The sequence below is a fragment of the Lepisma saccharinum genome, chromosome 18 (assembly GCF_977018435.1).
Source record: "Lepisma saccharinum chromosome 18, izLepSacc3.1, whole genome shotgun sequence".
Classification (NCBI taxonomy): Eukaryota; Metazoa; Arthropoda; class Insecta; order Zygentoma; family Lepismatidae; genus Lepisma; species Lepisma saccharinum.
The window spans coordinates 11,582,933-11,602,931 of record NC_139246.1 but is presented as its reverse complement, the minus strand read 5'-3'; the positions used below and the strand labels follow the sequence as shown (position 1 = coordinate 11,602,931).

Here is a 19,999-nt window from a genome sequence, read left to right as displayed (position 1 = left end):
AATAGACTTTGTCTTTATAAACCTCCTGCAAAAGTAAGTGTTATTGTCGAACTTTTCTTTGACGCTGTGGTCACTTCCAAATTTTCCTTCAAATTCTGAGAAGAAATGTAGCTGTAGAAAAATTTTCGCTAAAACTACAGGAATTTTGTAGCTTTGCTACAGCTGCAGCTAGAATTTTCAAAATGTAGCGCCACTACAACTACCGCTACACATTTTGTAGCTAACTACAGTAACGACGCTACAAGTAGCGCGCTACTACCGACCACTGGGAACAGGTTAGGCCCAGGGGGAACAATATATAATTAATTGTGTGTGACAAACCGGGATCCGATGTCTTGTTGACCGACATTTTGAATTCAACTCCAAAATTGAAAATGGAAAGGGGGTTATATGAATGATATCAGGCAAGAATTTCAGAAGAAATGCAGTATCTTTAATCGGTAAAAAGTTATACGCATATGTTCCACTTATTAAATCTGCTCAATATGTTGTCATTTCTCCTTTATGCACACTTGTAGATGTTTTTCCCACTCATGCAGAACATTCTGCAACTCGTATATCTTAAGTCCCATAACAAATATATTTAGAACCATAATGAATATGGTTCTAAATATAACGCTCTATCTGTGAAGATATATAAACACGCCTTACTTCTTGAATAAAACTTCAGTATTATATACGAAGCTAAGCAGTACAATAAGAAAGAAAGCCCCTCCCCCACCCTAGAACGTAGATATGTAATATCCACCTTTACATTCCAGCCCCCTGCGAAAACAAACCCTGCGCACGCCAGTGCGTCTAGCTAAATTAGCTACTTTTTTTTTTAACTTTCATTTTACACAAATATAAAAATAAAATTACTTAAATCTAACAGAAGAAGGCACTCCGATAAAGTAGTGTTGTCAAGACACTTGTTTATGGGAGGCAGAAAGTGATATATTAGATTGAGCGTATAGAGCGAAGGGCAAGGAGAGGCAATATCCCCTTCCCTCCTGGAAAATGAGTGGTATAAAATCCATTTAGTTCATTGTGATGTACATGTCGGAAAGTAAAATAAATGTTATTCTATTTTCAAACAATACAGAATAAAGAACTGTCACAATTGTAAAATATGTTTTGCCCTAGTAGACACTTCCAACATTTACTCTTACAGGTATGAATGTGTGAATACTATGTAATTAACTGATTGATTTGGCATATTTTACTTCACTTTTTGGTCACTTATGACTAATCGCAAAGATGGAAATGAATAATGATATGATGAATGGAAACTCACAAGGAAACATATGCCCAGCCGGGATTCGAATCAGGAAATAATTACTGCATAATGAACAGACTAATGTTCTATATATATTTTGTCAGATTAGATGCATAGTAATTTTTTGCTCATCACATCAAAAGCATTTAGCGAAACTATGTTATGTGATGCAGATTGCTTTTCCAAGTACATTACAAGTTCAATGATTAGGTCCACATACTTATAATGAAGTGGCATGAGGGCATGTTACATGACAACATGATATATATTTATTTCTAAAAGAAATATGTGTCCCGTGTTTATTAAAGTTTAGAACTCGATAGTAAGTGAATCACACTATCAAACAGTAAGTAAAATACATTTCTTACAATTTCCAATCCCTTAGCAATTTCTGAAAAAGGTAGTCATATATCACTGCATGATACTAATAAAACTTTTGCAGGCGTCATATTATCTTTCCAGAACATTACTGAAAACAAATGATGCGAAATGTAGTTTATGATGGCTTCTATACATAAATGTAGTACCCTTCTGATCAAGCGTAATGTGAGTAAATCCGATCGTCCAACTGCATTAGTTCCAAACACATATCGAAAACGAATAGGTTCTGTAACATTCAATTCCATGGTACAAGGCAGTTTTAATATTGAAATGTCTCGTATATTGCAAGAAACACAGAATGGGCATTTGTAAGGAGTGACAAGAGCGCAATTGTACTGTACTCTTCTTCGTTTCTACAATACAAAGTGAAAAGTTAATCAGTTGTCATTTACAAAAGGATCACAGGCTTGTGGACGGAGTCAAGGTAACTACCTCCTTCAAAATTTTAAACTGGAATTAGTTCGAAACTTAAATGAAATTACTTCCTGGAGAATAGGAATTCTTGCATCACTGTTAGACCTCCAGTTGCACCGGAATAACATAACACTCTAGCAAGTCTTTTTTCTTATTCACATGGTGGTTTCTTAGGGATTGCATTCTTCCATGCTCAATTTAATAAGCACGTCTGCGTTTAGGCAGAAGGTCTGAAACACCATGTCTAAAGAAGGCAAAAATGTATAATTAAAACGGTATAACAAATGCCTTATTGATACAACAGTGGCTGTTCTTGTTACAGGCCACTAACGTATATTATCAGAAACTACAAACTGATTCAAGTCAAATTATTTTTCACGTCTACCGGTTCTGGATATGAAAATAACCTGTGAAGTACCAATTTGACCCTACACTTAAGAACAATAATTGAAAATTACCTTGTAAGACATGTTTTTAACATGATTATTGCGATATAATTTACAATTACTGGTTTTCGTTTCAGCACTGGTTTATCAAATTCCAAGCTGGTTCTGGTTTGAAATGGCTTTCTTATCACGGACATCGAATTCGATGGATTTATTGATTTTGATCTTCTGTAGCCTTCCATGTTCAGTAATTATGCATTTACCTAATCCCCTATCTTCGTTTCCTATGGCTGAGGAAAAATTCAATACTCTGAATGTAATAAACAGAGTTTGTTCAACACAACTGAACATCGAGAAGAGTGTAGCAATCATCGTGTGTTCAAGAGACGGAGATACCATCATCGAAGTTCTTAAGGGATTCTTTGAACAAGATCTTTTATCTTTCATGATACAGACTATGAATTATTCTGCAGGTTGTGAAGTTCAAAATGATCACTCTTACAAGAACGGAAAGAAATCTTGCTTTCTGCTGCTGGCAGACGACAACAAGTTGCTTGTCAATCTACTAAGACAAGCGAACTACCTTCCCTATTGGAACACAAGAGGAAAATTTGTACTTTTCATTATAGAGATCCTTCACAACCAAGTAAACATCATCCACACCTTCAATGTACTATGGTATTACAAGATACTTGATATTGAGATAATAGTAAGAGAGAGGAGTTGCAATGAAACAAAGTCAGGAGGTTCCTATAACTGTATCAACTTTCTGTCGTACAACCCATTTACATACGAAAATTCGGTGGAGGAAAATGGGTTATCCTTTGAGAAGATATTAAGGCGAAGTACAGATTTCTCGCCTTCATTAAAAGATAGGACAAGACATATTAATGGTTATCTTTTGTACATCAGGAACGATCCAGGGGTATTCAAGAGAGACGGCACATTGGAGAGGGAGGGTTATATAATTATTTTACCTACCTTAGTGGAGTACCTGAATTTCACCCCCGTCAAATGGCCTCTGTCTGAAAGACGAACATTAACCTACCAACTCCGTAATGGGACATTAGCTGGTGATGTTAGGAGAGAAGTGCCGTCACTCCCAGATTTTGCTTACGGTGTTTCTGTTTTGAGCTATGAGCTTTCACAGGTTTTTGATTTCCTGTCAATCATCCAGTATAGTCATTACTGCTTCGTGGTTCCGAAAGCTGCTCCCATTCCACAATGGATGTCTTTGTTCCTTCCCTTTCGTTGTAGCCTATGGATTGCAATGACTTGCACCCTTGTCTTTATCTGGATTTGTACACATTTTATTAGAAACTTTGATTCTGAAAGAGGAACTGATTTCAGTCTCACTACAACCGTTTTCGAGGTGCTGTATATAGCATGGAATGGTTCATTTTACATAATACCTAGGAGCTCATACCTAAAAACTATATTTCAACTTGTCGTAGTATTTTCCATGATTATGAGTACGTTGTACAAAGGTTCGTTGCTACGCTATATGTTGAACCCACCATACTTTGAAGATCTGGATTCAGTAGATGAAATACTAAATTCTGGTTTGCCAGTAGTGGCACCCAGAGTTTGGCATCATTTCATGAAAATGTTTCAAGATCCCAAGTTAAAGGCTTTGTTTAACAAATCTCAGGTATTAGATAATGAGTTGCAAATATATACCCGGGTAGGGCGTAGAAGAAACGCAGTGTCTTTCATGCATTACGGGATTGCAACACGTCTAATCTCACATTTCAAATCAAGGAACGGTCCTCCTCTTACGCATATTGCCAGAGAAAATGTAGGTATGTTCATGGTATCTTACACTGTCTTCAAAAACTTCCCTTACATTGAGAATTTTAATGCTATTCTCGACAGTATGAAAGAGTCTGGTCTCATGAGAAAGTGGCTTGATGCATTTTACCCAGCTAAACAGGCAACATCTCTCAAGGATGAACATATACTAATCTCTCTGCAAAACCTAAGTGTGATATTCTTCCTGTTGTTGGTGGGACTTGGTGCGGCTTTTGTTGTTTTCGTCACAGAACAAACTCTTTTCTACAAGAGCGTGATCAAGCGGGCATTTTATTCTTCGATGACGAAAGTCAGAAACGTTGTTAGCCGAGGCATAACTAAAGTTTTTGTTCGGATTCGGATTAGTTTTAAGAAATAAGGAATTTTCCAACATCTGTGCCAAGAAGGTTCGATTATTATGATGCTGGAGTGTCAAATTACCAATTTATTCACCGTATATTCTATACAAATAATGTTATTTCGTGCTTCAATTTTAATATTTTCTAACATCACTCTCATTTAGGTATACCTTAGCATCCACGATAGTCCCTTGAATATATGCTCTCCTCTGTAAATCACACCGTGTCATGAATGCATACAACTTATTTGTTGGTAGGGTAAGCACATTTTAAAAGGAGATCTAATGGTGGCAATATCATCAGAAATATGCTCCAGGTACTAACTGAAATAGGACTGAACGATTTCTTAATAAAATTACAGAATAGTTGTTGGACATTGAACCAAGCTGGATTGATTTGAATCAGGATGATTTAAATCGAGATTTATATCAGGGTTATTTTTTTAAAAAAGGTTACTTATTTAAATCACTTTCAACAAACAATTTATAGAATAATGTACATGACGATTTTGTAAATATCAGAATTACTTTTGGTGAATTTAATCTCCTAATCAATTAATGGTGTGTATTAGATTCTAAGAAAGGAAATTAAAGAAAACAAAATGATTGTATTGATGTGGTGAAGCTCACACAACAGGAAATGTAAACATACTTAACTTTGGGCTTCCCGATGGCGCAGTGATAGCGTCGTCGCCTTGTAATCAAGGGCTCCCGGGTTCGATACCCGGTGGAGGCACAAGTGGTTCGGATCCCACTTTAAACTGTAGGTCCAGTCCCGATTAGCCTTACTGTGCATAAAGTGGACTTAAAACACCCAATCAATCAATGAATCATACATAACTTTATCTTGATTTAAAATTCAATAATTTTTATAGGCAAAAATAGCAAACATTTTGTGCTGAAAAATATGAAAAATACTAATCCTATTAAACCGTAAATAGTGCCATTATCATTATACTGTAAATAATCATTGGGGCTGATATTTTGCAAACTATCACTTAAAAAATTGCACAAATTCAGCAACAAAGATTATAAAAACATTTCAAGTTATAATTATAGAGTACATCCAGAATGTTTTATTTTCAGTAAAAGAAAGGTAACTGAAAATATTATAGTTTCATTAACACACTCGAGAAACATTTCGACAGTAGGTTCATGTACACAGTATCAGAAACAGAAATGTATATTTACATGTATTTCTTATTTGCTTTAATCAAACTCTTCAAATATTTTACAGGGCCGTTTACTTGAAAAAGTCTTTCTATAAAAAATATATATCTATGTGTATGGTGCCAGAAATCACACAATCAATTTTAAGCGTGTGTTTTAAAAAATCTAAAAAATCGATTAAAAAAACCATCAAAAATGATTTTTCAAATAAAATTCATAATTTTTATCCACCCTGTTTGAGCAAATAATAGTATCAATTAAATATAATTTATTTTACACTGATGGAGGCGTAAAATTGAAGGAACTATAATATTACAATACTTTCATAATATATGAAATTTCAATTGTATTCCTTGTAGATTATTAATAAACGAATAAAGGCTGTTCGTTGCGTATTATGGTCAAGATTTGTAACAGCAATTGGGATATATACAGAAGGTTGATCCGTCTATATGTGTCCGAATTTAAACCTTCACCCCTGATCACAGAATCGACCGATCTGAATGATTCAAACAGCAGAAGAAAGCCAAAGGCCTCTAGTATCGTGCCAAGTTGGTGTGTGTGTGGTGTGTGCACCATGGCTCCCAAGGTGAACCGATTTTGGGAATGCTACGTCGTAGTAATTTTCCACCCCAAGTTTTCCGTGACACAGATTCAAAAGCAGTGCGGGGAAAATGGATGTGCATTGGGGTTAACGACCATCAAGAACATAATTAATCGACATAAACACCACGACGTTCCAGCACTTCGTTCACCCACAAAGGGGAGTAGAAAGCGACCGTGTACTACGGTGACTCCACCTTTAGCTCGGAAGTTGCGCCGAATGTCCCTACAGGAAAACACTCCTACGCAACGTATGATGGCAAGACGAGTGCACTTGGCATAGTCAACTGTGAACTGCAACCTATGTGACAAATTAAAGCTCCGGATGGTGTTTAAAAATCGTGGGCACTTCCTCACTGCGGCCCATCGGAGGGAGAGAGAGACTCACTGCAGGCGCCTCTACGAATGCCATCTATCCTGGGAAAGTGGAAGTTTGTTGCCACACTTGATGAAGCATGGACTTATCGTTCGATTGTGGCAAAATTCGAGCCGTAACGTACACCCCACGAGTCTCAAAAACCCGTCCTGACTTCATCCGTCGGTGCAAAGCAAGTTTCGCGAAGGGATTTCTGGTTGTCGCGGGATACTGCTATGACGGCAAGTTAACGATTCGGCTGGTGCCTAAAAACTGTAAAATCAACTCCGCATTTTATCAGCAACATATCCTCACACCAATTTATACACACGGTCTGCCCCGTTTGTATGGAAATGCAATAAATCAGGTCTGTCTGCATATGGATAAGGCCTCATCAGGTACATCTCCTTCTACACAGAGATTTCTGCAACAAATGGCAGCAGACACCGGCATCCAGACTATTCCCTTCCAGGACATACCAGTGAAGTCACCTGATGCCAGTTCCATGGATTTTTGCGGGTTTGGCCCAATGAAAAGGGCACTTGCATCTCGTCATGTCACCACTGTCCGTGGCATCTGGAAAGCCTGCCAGGAGGAGTGGCTCAAGATTCAGGTTCCTGTACTTCAACGGAGCCTCCTACAATGGAAGTTACGGTGCAGGGCTATTGCCAGGACCCATGGTGCTCACATCGAGGGCAACCGCTGGTGGTCCCGTGGTTTTTACTAAAGTAGGTGAGACGTCAAAATCGGACACATATAGACGGATCAACCTTCTGTACCTAGGTATAAATGAAAATACGAAAGTTTAGGGTAGAATTTCAACTTGTCTGAAGAACATACAAGTAACGTTAACCCCGTTCCGTCATTAAGGAGCTGAAGATGAAATTTTTATCTTACATTTACTACGTCGTGCGCAAAGACGTGATTCAAGTAGAGTAAAGTATATATAGAATGTCAAACGACATTCTTGCACATATAAAAATCTACATACACGAAAGAATTTGTGAAAATCGCACAGGCAACACTCAAACCAAACGTATGGCATATTCTCACTGTAAAGGGTAAGTTAATTGTTTTAATTGAATATTAATTAATTAATATTTAATGGCCGCGGTGGCTTAGTCGGTAACGCGTCTGACTACCATGCTAAAGATCCCAGGTTCAAATCCGGGAACTTTTCTAACGTTAGAAGCGGCCCCGGCGCCCACCCAGCGTCGAATAACATGGGTACCTGGGGGATACTCTGAGGAGTAAAGGCGGTCAAGGGCGTGATGCTGATCACATCACCCCACTCATGACCGGATCAAGAAAGTGTGGGGCGTTACCCCCACACCCCTATACGCCTTCATGGCGTTGTTCTAAGCACAGGGGAGCCCTTTGGTCTTATTTAACAACAATGCTGATAATTCGGTTATGTGAACTGTTTTAACATTTTGACCGCTAGATTATTGCAGAATAAACATAGGAGAGAGAGTATGGTGTATTACTTTCATACAGCCAAATAAAAATAACAGTGGTCAATATTGAAACATTAGTGATAGGTATAATGCATTCAAATTTGGAAATCAGTTATTTTTTTTATCTGCCTGAAGCCTCAAAAACAAAAGAAATTTCAAAATCAATTCGACGTGCCGAGTTCTAAAATGGCAATGAAACTATAATTGCTTGATTGATTGATTTGGTTTATTTTACTTCGTTTTTCTGCTACTTTTGGCTAATCGCGAAACTGTGGATGAGTGATGATAAGAAGAATTTGATGCAGGGACAGTCACAAAAAACACCCATGTCCAGGCCAGGATTCGAACCCGGGACCCATGGCGTCGTAGCGCTCTGTGATAACAACTCTGCAATAATATAATTGCATCTGCTAAAATAAACAAGAAAAATCCGCTTTTAATTAAGTACTCACTGCAGATATACTTGTAATGTTCGCAACTTTTACCACAATCTCTGTAAGTATATTCATTAATCATATCCATTCAAATGGAAAGTTGAGACGTAGAAAAGTCACCGTAAACTGAACATCACTCGCCCTTGTGACGTAAATGATATGCTCGTGCATGAACTAAAAGATATACTTCATTTCCGACATTTTTCAACAACAAGGAAACATGTTAAGTGCAGTATGAATTGGCGACTAAATGTCCATCTGAAACAGTTTGTATTTTATTCGAGGTGAGTCAAGAGTTCCTTAACATCCACTACAAAATGTAAAGGAGTTATGCTGGATACAATTGGTCATGATAGAAAACAGGTTAGGCCCAGGGGGAACAATACATAATTAATTGTGTTTGTCAAGCTGGGATACGCAGTCTTGTTGACCGACATATTGAATTCAACTCCAAAATTGTAGATGGAAAGGGGGTTATATGGATAAAATCAGGCTAGAATTTCAGGAGAAATGCAGTATCTTTAATCGATAAAAAGTTATACGCATATGCTCCACTTCTTAAATTTGCTCAATATTTTGTCATTGTTCCTTTATGCACACTTGTAGATATTTCTCCCACTCATGCAGAACATTGTGCAACGTAGTATATCTTAAGTCCCATAACAAGTGTAATGAATATGGTTCTAAATAAAACGCTCTATCTGTGAAGATATATAAACACGCATTACCTCTTGAATAAAACTTCAGTATTATATACGAAGCTAAGCAGTACAATAAGAAAGAAAGCCCCTTCCCCCCCCCCCCCCCCATAGAACGTAGATACGTAATATCCACTTTTACATTCCAGCCCCTTGCGAAAACAAATCCTGCGCACGCCAGTGCGTCTAGCTAAATTAGCTATTTTGAACTTTCATTTTGCAAAAATAAAATGACATAAATCTAACAGGAGAAGGCACTCCGATAAAGTAGTGGTGTCAAGACACTTGTTTATGGGAGGCAGAAAGTGATATATTAGATTGAGCGTATAGAGGGAGGGGCTAAGAGAGGCAATATCTCCTTTCCCCTGGAAAATGCGTGGTATAAAATCCATTTGGTTCATTGTGCTGTACACGTCGGAAAGTAAAATAAATGTTATTCTATTTTGAAACAATACAGAATAAAGAACTGTCACCCTGGAAGACACTTCCAACATTTACTCTTACAGGTATGAATGTGAATACTATGTAACTAATTGATTGATTTGGCTTTTTTTACTTCACTTTTTGGTCACTTATGACTAATCGCGAAGATGGAAATAAATAATGATATGATGAATGGAAACTCACAAGGAAACATATGTCCAGTCGGGATTCGAATCAGGAAATAATTACTGCATAATGAACAGACTAACGTTTTATATATATTTTGTCAGATTAGATGCATAGTAATTTTTTGCTCATCACATCAAAAGCATTTAGCGAAACTATGTTATGTGATGCAGATTGCTTTTCCAAGTACATTACAAGTTCAATGATTAGGTCCACATACTTATAATGAAGTGGCATGAGGGCATGTTACATGACAACATGATATATATTTATTTCTAAAAGAAATATGTGTGCCGTGTTTATTAAAGTTTAGAACTCGATAGTAAGTAAATCACACTATCAAACAGTAAGCAGAAGACATTTCTTACAATTTCCAATCCATTAGCAATCTCTGAAAAAGGTAGTCATATATCACTGCATGATACTAATAAAACTTTTGCAGGCGCCATATTATCTTTCCAGAACATTACTGAAAACAAATGATGCGAAATGTAGTTTATGATGGATTCTGTACATAAATGTAGTACCCTTCTGATCAAGCGTAATGTGAGTAAATCCGATCGTCCAACTGCATTAGTTCCAAACATATATCGAAAAGGAATTGGTTTTGTAACATTCAATTCCATGGTAAAAGGCAGTTTTCATATTAAAATGTCTCGTATATTGCAAGAAACACAGAATGGGCATTTGTATGGTGTGACGAGAGCGCAATTCTGCTGTACTCTTCTTCGTTTCTACATTACAAAGTGAAAAGTGAATCAGTTGTCATTACAAAAGGATCACAGGCTTGTGGACGGAGTCAAGGTAACTACCTCCTTCAAAATTTTAAACTGGAATTAGTTCGAAACTTAAATGAAATTACTTCCTGGAGAATAGGAATTCTTGCATCACTGTTAGACCTCCAGTTGCACCGGAATAACATAACACTCTAGCAAGTCTTTTTTCTTATTTCCATGGTGGTTTCTTAGGGATTGCATTCTTCCATGCTCAATTTAATAAGCACGTTTGCGTTTAGGCAGAAGTTCTGAAACACCATGTCTTAAGAAGGCAAAAATGTATAATTAAAACGATATAACAAAATACCTTATTGATACAACAGTGTCTGTTCTTGTTACAGGCCACTAACGTATATTATTAGAAACTACAAACTGATTCAAGTCAAATTATTTTTCACGTCTACCGGTTCTGGATATGAAAATAACCTGTCAAGTACCAATTTGACCCTACACTTAACAACGATAATTGAAAATTACCTTTTAAGACATGTTTTTAACATGATTATTGCGATATAATTTACAATTACTTGTTTTCGTTTCAGCACTGGTTTATCAAATTCCAAGCTGGTTCTGGTTTGAAATGGCTTTCTTATCACGGACATCGAATTCGATGGATTTATTGATTTTGATCTGTAGCCTTCCATATTCAGTAATTATGCATTTACATAATCCCCTATCTTCGTTTCCTATGGCTGAAGTGAACTTCAATGCTCTGGATGTAATAAACAGAGTTTGTTCAACACAACTGAACATCGAGAAGAGTGTAGCAATCATCGTGTGTTCAAGAGACGGAGATACCATCATCGAAGTTCTTAAGGGATTCTTTGAACAAGATGTTTTATCTTTCATGATACAGACTATGAATTATTCTGCAGGTTGTGAAGTTCAAAATGATCACTCTTACAAGAACGGAAAGAAATCTTGCTTTCTTCTGCTGGCAGACGACAACAAGTTGCTTGTCAATCTACTAAGACAAGCGAACTACCTTCCTTATTGGAATACAAGAGGAAAATTTGTACTTTTCATTATAGAGATCATCCACAACCAAGCAAACATCATCCGCACTTTCAATGTACTATGGTATTACAAGATCCTTGATATTGAGATAATAGTAAGAGAGAGGAGTTGTAATGAAACAAAGTCAGGAGGTTCCTATCACTGTATCAACTTTCTGTCGTACAACCCATTTATATACGAAAATTCGGTGGAGGAAAATGGGTTATCCTTTGAGAAAATTTTAAGGCGAAGTACAGATTTCTCGCCTTCATTAAAAGATAGGACAAGACATATTAATGGTTATATTTTATACATCAGGAACGACCCAGGGGTATTCAAGAGAGACGGCACATTGGAGAGGGAGGGTTATATAATAATTTTACCTACCTTAGTGGAGTACCTGAATTTCACCCCCGTCAAATGGCCTCTGTCTGAAGGACGAACATTAACCTACCAACTCCGTAATGGGACATTAGCTGGTGATGTTAGGAGAGAAGTGCCGTTACGCCAAGATTTTGCTATAGGTGTTGCTGTCTTGAACTATGAGCTTTTGCAATATGTTGACTTTCTTTCAATTACTCAGTACAGCCATTTCTGCTTCGTGGTTCCGAAAGCTGCTCTTATTCCACAATGGATGTCTTTGTTCCTTCCCTTTCGATGTAGCCTGTGGATTGCAATGACTTGCACCCTTGTCCTTATCTGGATTTGTACACATTTTATTAGAAACTTTGATTCTGAAAGAGGAACTGATTCCAGTCTCACTACAACCGTTTTCGAGGTTCTGTACATTGCATGGAATGGTTCATTTTACAGAATACCCAGAAGCACATACTTAAGGACTATATTCCAATTACTAGTAGTATATTTCATGATTATAAGTAGTTTGTACAAAGGTTCGTTGCTACGCTATATGTTGAACCCACCATATTTTGAAGATCTGGATTCAGTAGATGAAATACTAAATTCTGGTTTGCCAGTAGTGGCACCCAGTGTTTGGCTTCATTACGTGAAAAAGTATCAAGATCCAAAGTTGAAGGTTTTGTTTAACAACTCTAAGGTCCTAGATAGTGAATGGCAAATATATACCCGGGTAGGGCATAGAAGAAACGCAGTGGCTCTCTTGCATTACGGGATTGCAACACGTATAATCTCACATTTCAAATCAAAGAATGGTCCTCCTCTTTCGCATATTGCCAGAGAGAATGTAGGTCTCTTAATGACATCCTTCACTGTCTTTAAAAACTTCCCTTACATTGAGAATTTTAATGCTATTCTCGACAGTATGAAAGAGTCTGGTCTCATGAGAAAGTGGCTTGATGCATTTTACCCAGCTAAACAGGCAACAACTCTCAAGGATGAACGTGTACCCATATCTCTTCAGGACGTGCGAGCAATATTCGTTCTGTTCTTGATAGGAAAGGGTGTGGCTCTTGTTGTTCTCGTTACAGAATTGACTATATTCTACAAGAGTTTGATCAAACGGGCATTTTATAATTTGATGACGAAACTCAGAAACATTGTTAGCAGAGGGATAAGAAATATTTTTGTTTGGAAACGGATGTGCGTTGATAAATAAGGAATTGTGCGAACATCGATGATTAGAAGGTACGACTTCATTACGATGTTGGAGTGCAATTTATTCACAATGTACACTACAGAACAAGCAATTGTATTTATTGATTGATTGAGTTGGTCTTTTTAGTCCACTTTATGCACAGAAGGGCTAAACAAGCAATTGTATTACGGGTTTCTATCTTCATATTTTCTACCAGAAATTGCATTTACGTATACGTCAACATACACGTATTTTCAATTAAGTAAGAGAAGTCCTCCTCTCTTGAACATTCAGTGGCGGTGCACATAAGGTGGTTGTTGGTATTGCCAAACACGTTCTCCTGATCAGATCTAGTTTTAACAATATGATAAGCAATATGCTCCAGGTACTTACCGAGGAACGGTTGGTTAAGCATCGTATCAAATGAAACAATAATTGTTGGACACCTATTCTTTTGAGCAAATAATAGAATTATTTAAATATAGTTTATTTTACGACGATAGTGGCGTAGAATGGAAGGAATTTTGTAATGAGCAAATCGTTATAAAAGACAAACAAAGACAAATTCCACCACAGGCTCAGGAAAATGTCTTAGCTTATATACCAATAATAACTTCAAAACATCTGAATTGTCAGCTGTCTTCTTTCTTAGATTATTAATAAATAAATGAAAATAAAATAACAAAAATAAGATTTATTTAAAATATTATTTTAAAATATACGATCTTGCAGTTTGTGATAAATTGTAACTGTCTTCTACATTCACGTATAACCAGTATTTACTTTATTTCTATTGTACACATGTTTATAAATTAACACGGAGCTATTGAGATTACGAAAGCTGTATGAATCAAGGTTATTAGAAGTATAGGTTGGGCCAATCCTTTGTTTACTCGTGATGACGAAACGACGGTAAGAGGTGAATTTATCCATGAAATGAATTCCAAATCTATGCGCTAGTGTTGCACTATGCAGATAGGAAACCATGCCAGAAACTGAACACACGAAATCGAGTACACAAATGAGCATTTCCACCCATTTACATTTTGTGGCTTCAGACAAATTGAAAATAAATATCGATGGCTACTTAATGTTATGCGGGACAGAATATTATTGATCGGAACGGTATTTTTTTAAAAAAATTCCGACATTCGGGACGGGAAATTTCCGAGGCTCTGGAAATCTCAAATTCTACACGTCATTTTCACCTTAAGTGATTGTCTTTGCATATCTGGAATGAAAACTAACAATTTCCCATAAGTTCCAGACACTTGCAATGTAGAAAACGTCAAGAATTAATATCGTTTTAAAATGACCATTCGGTATTTCCCGACTGCTCGGGATCCAGAAAAGTAGGGAAGTCATTTGCTGAAGTCGGGATCGGGACGGAATTTTTCTTTCCGATCCCGGTCCCGACTTTTCGAGATACCGCACACCACTTGTTATTATTATTTATTTTAGTTCAGCACAAGATACATCTTACAAGTACGTTGAACATAATATGCTGTGCATACCAGAAAAGAAAAGTTCAAATGAGCATTTATGTACGCTATATTTACACTAGGCTATGCACTTGTATTTTTTCCTCAGTGCACAACATGTTTGTGCATGTTTATATTTTAACAAATGATGATACTTGCATTCCACTTACGTTTCTGACAAACTGTTAATTGTTATAAAATGTAAAATATATTCACATTTTTATCCTCTAATCATATATTTATGCCGTGCAAATAAGCAATAAATTTGATATTTCATAACTTGAACACATAACTTGAACATTTGAAGCAATGATAGTAATATCATTCATTTGCATGTCAGAAGTTAAGTTTAAGATGATACAAGGTATATTTATTTAAACCTCATACCTATGTGGGAATTATGTAGAAATTAATGAAAATGAACAGTAGTATTAATCGTGACAATAGATAGCGTGGAGAAAGGTGGATAAATTGTGCGCTCCTAAGGATAATTACTCATGGCGGGCATATAATGGAGTTAAACGAATTGTAAAGAGTAAAGACACATAAATTTTGATTGGAATGCTTTCAATCCGTCAATACTTTTTCTTTCAGGGCAGAAATATAGTTTTCTTGAAATATTAATTTAAAACAAAATTAAAGGCGTACAGCCAACTACAAAGATTAATTCATTGATTTCCATTCACTTGATCATACAAGTATAAGTTTCACTATGATATGGGATATGTCAATAATATTAATGTCTAATTTTGAATACAAGGAAATTAACATATAGTCTAGTTATATCTATTAAATTAGTAAAACAATAATACTTTAAGAAAGTCAAGAAGTGATGAAGTGTATTTTGTTATAAGAAAAAGTTTTAAAGTTAATGTCCATTAATAGAAAATGTGACACAAATAATCTTCTATATAACAAATGTTACATTAGCAAGCTCCTTAGTGTGTTAAATTTAGATGCATTTTTATTCTTGAACAGATAGATAATAGTAGGCAAATTGTCCATCGTTATTTTCATTTTTTTCTACATCCTGTGTTGTTTTAATGGAAAGCAGATGTTGTCCTCTGCTTATTTCAATTTGTGATCACCAGATTGGGGATAACAGACTGGAGGAAAATGTTGATGGGCAATTCGCCTACCATTTCTTTTGCCATTGGTGTACAATTCTCTCTCGTTTTTCTCTACATATTCACATAAAGCAATAAAAATACAAACTGCTAATTTTTCATTCTATTTTGGTTATTTATTAAACTGTACGTTTTTGCATTTATATTTGATAAATTTACTTTGCTCTTCCGGCCATTTAAGTCAATTGAGATGATGAAGAAGTGATAAAATTGATGAATGACCAATCACAGTTCCCCTTACTTATAAGAGCGAGCACAAGAAAAAGAACCTTCGTCGAAAAGTCCCCGCGCACCTTCCTCCTCTTCTGTTCAACTCGGGCTATAAGAGAGCTGCTCCACTCTCCCGCTCCCCTCCACACTAGAGTACGGTGCACAGGAGTCGCGAGTCTGCGCAGGTTTCTTTGCTTGTGGTTCCGCTATAATAGTAATATAAAAATGTACACTCACCTCACTTAGTTATCCGGCAGTTTGTTTGTTTATACATCATATTTGGAGAAGATACAAATTCAATCTACAGGTGTACACTGTATATAACACACCTTATTACTGACTTCCTTGACCCTGGATGTACAAGGACAAGGAAAACAAAGAAATGAGCATAATTTTCTCTTCGGAGAAGATGTTGGACCTAAACCAGAAATAACACAAATAATGAACTCGACAATGTAAATTGATGAGATTTAGTAAATCATTTGATGAAGTGAACTAATTCTGAGTGGACTAATCGCAAATGACATAATCAGCTCAGATCCTATTACTTCTTCATGGTATGTGACGTAAAGTTCCCGCCCAACCGTTTGACGGCGTTAGTGGCTATCGTATCTCCTTTTTCCACAGCCTGTAGTACACATCTTTTTTTTTTATTATTATTATTAAAGTAGGGTTACAATTAAGCTTACATTTTTTTTTTTTTTACATTGATTCCGAACTACAAAGACATTGTTCTTGTTCTGGTGTTTAATATCTGCTTACTGCAGCACTGTCGTTCTGTCATTTCACGTGACTTCACATTGAAGTGAGGCATTCACTTGGCCGGTTACACGTCATCGCTCGCAAAAACTTCAACCGTTACCATGGATATGGGCCAGGGCTGGTATCAATGTCAATATTTTTGAAGTTGTTGATTTCGATTCGTTTTTGTTATGTAGGAAGATTGAATGAAAATGTCTTGTGTTAAGAAGTTGCAAATGAATTTGTATCGGATTATTTAAAGTTAAATAATACCTTAAAAAAGTTAAATTGTGCTCTTTTAATTCTTGCAACGTAAGTTCTATATTATGGAAACCCAGCTGAGCGCTGAGGACTTGAAATTTAATTTTCGAATTGCGTAATCTTCTGCTCATCCTTCGCGTACTGTATGGACGATTTATTCAGTGTAATGTACAGCTGCAAAATCACTCTCAGCAGGAAATTGTTGTTCCTCAAATAATAGAATATAGTTATGTGTTTTGTCATTCCCATTTCAAAAGTAAGAGAACTTGTGAAGAACCAACTAACAAAGAAAATCAACCAAAATGAAATGTTTTGTTGTGTCTTTATTGTATACTACAAGTAATAATAAAAAATTGTGTTCATTCCCAAACTATCAATGCAATATATCGTTGTTAGAGTGAAATGTGCGATAACGTGGATGAACCCTTACTTTCGAAATTACATGTTTTCTCAAGTGGAAAGCCAGATAAGCAATAGCAGGTTCCAATTTTTCTATGAAAAGTTGATAGCAAAATACCATCTAAGCCAACTTGTGAAAAATTACCAAGCACAACTTGAAATTGGAACAGAATACTTATTTACCTTACCGTAAAAATGAATCTACAATTTTCTAGGAAAGATTATAATGGAAGTTATTTCATTTTTTGGAGAGAAGTAAGTGATTTTTCTTACTATATCAAGTTTTTATTATTATTTTCATTATTATTCCCCATATTTCAATGCTGTTTCGTATTGCCTTGTTTCTTGTAAATTATTGTTACTTAAATGTGTATTTTTCATTCATACAGAAAGCACATAGTGATTCGGATCCCACTTTAAACTGTAGGTCCAGTTCCGATTAGCCTTACTGTGCATAAAGTGGACTTAAAACGCCAAATCAACCAACCAAATCATTAATATAGAATCATCAACCAGCTGATATTATTTTTGGCACTGAATGTACGAGGACATGTAACATGTAATGTATGTAACATCATAGTGCTTTTGCGAGAAACAAACTTTCTAGTATTCTCAATATTATTTTTCTTCAAAATGCATTTTGCATTCCTAGTACTCTTATAATATTCAACGATAAGCTCCTTAGTGAAAAACAAATGTGCAAATACATGTTAACAAATAAAAATTTATATACATTTTTTTGAATTGCGGTATTCCCATTAAACAAAGAATATTTCATTGTCTAGAGAACATTTACGTAAACAATACGTTGATAACATTTTCATTGAAATACAAAATTGCTCGATTCGGTCCGATAAATAAATCTTTCGCGTTTTTAAATACTTCCAACTCTGAAGAAAATAATAATGTATTAGAGAATAATTCCTTGACTGAAAACAAAGAAACTATTGTTACAACTTTATTCCCAGGAAACAGCTGTATTAGAAGCAACAGGCGGGTTTCTTATGGAGATATTATCAGGCAGGAGAATATAGTAAGGTAAAACGTTTTCCCATTTGTACATTTGTACATTATTGTCCTCCTCCGTAGTCGAGCGGGTTAAGGCGTTCACTCGTCTTGAGATCGTTCGCTGCGGGACGGCGTAGGTTCGAATCCGGCTTAGTCTGGTCGGAATGGACATTTCCACTTTGACATGAAAAACGTTTTAAATCCATTCATTTTAGAGATAATGACACAAACATGAGATGTGCAAAATATCTCGGCGATATTTGTTTCGGTTCTCGAGAAACACGCCTTCAAACACCGCTGAAATTCACCTACTACGTCACAGATTTGAAAACGTTCTCTCCACAGACAGGAGGTCCTCTGACGTCATCACTTAGAAATGCGTGGAGGCGGGGCTTCTGCTCGTCCCGTCAACTTAGCATGAGCCGCGGAAACGACAGCAAATTCACTTGTTACTGCATAAAACAAGTATCTTGCAACTTCCAGTGCAAAAATCTGTGCTCCATTTCTTGGAGATGAATTATGCCCTAGCAGTAAGTAGTATTTACTATAATTCAGCCACTCGGTAGAGGGTTTTCCCATTAGGGTGACAAAGCAAACCTTGTAACAGTCAATGGCTGAACACGTGAACAGCCTTGCTCATTGCGAATACAAAGGTTAGTTCTGACTGGCAAGAACTTAATATTATAGGAATGCCTTTTCTGGAATTACAGTTATTTTCGCCATAATATTTTCTTCACAAATTTTAAGATAATACTTTTAGAACACACTAGTTTACACGCCAATTTCTGCAATATAAGAGGTGATACGGTATAAAAAGGTACGGTGAGTTTTTAAATTTCCTGCAGTAAATGACAGTTTTCTTCAGTTAATATATATATATATATTGCAAATTTTTGTATTTAGCCTACTTTTACGTCGCTTTTCCGTTCACTTTGTTTAACCGCAACGATGAGAACGCATGGTTAATTTATTATAATTTATTTATTAATTATCATCTCTAACATCACATTTCTTCCCACTTTTGGCTAATCGCTACAATGAAGATGAATAACTACAAGCTGTATTCGAAGTCGGGGTGCAGGAGTACACCCCCCCCCCCCACACACACACACACACTACCACCAACTGCACAATCTAAGTATCACCCAACCTGCCATGATAAGAGACGAACTTTTTCTTCTGTCCCATCTCATTTCGAAAACATTCACTTGTCCCATCTCCTTTTATGAGACGAGACGGAACATGCCTCGTCTCGTGAGCAACACTAACATTAACAATAGAAATATCCTCCTAGCTGTCCCCAAAGTCTCGAGCAAACATCCTCCCATGTAACAATTCCAGTTCAATGAAATGTCACTCACAAGGCGACAGTCATGCCCAGGTCGAGAGTCAAACCTGGAACATGCGACTCCCTCAAATAAATCATGAATTTTGTGTATAATAATTACAACGCCAGTTCATTCCTGGTAATTCTGAATCAGCAGTTTGGTTTGCATATATAAGCAGGATAATATTTAGTTTTCGAAGGTTG

At 36.3% G+C, this 19,999-nt stretch overlaps 1 protein-coding gene across 1 annotated transcript in view; it reads left to right on the top strand.

Moving 5' to 3' along the window:
• The first annotated feature begins 18,416 nt into the window (after nt 1-18,416).
• The window catches only part of LOC146002655 (uncharacterized), a 96,104-nt gene continuing 94,521 nt past the window's right edge, over nt 18,417-19,999 (top strand). Inside the window, exon 1 of the mRNA XM_083140618.1 lies at nt 18,417-18,498. The gene's annotated coding sequence lies outside the window, so the exon portion shown is untranslated. The remainder of the gene's footprint in view (nt 18,499-19,999) is intronic.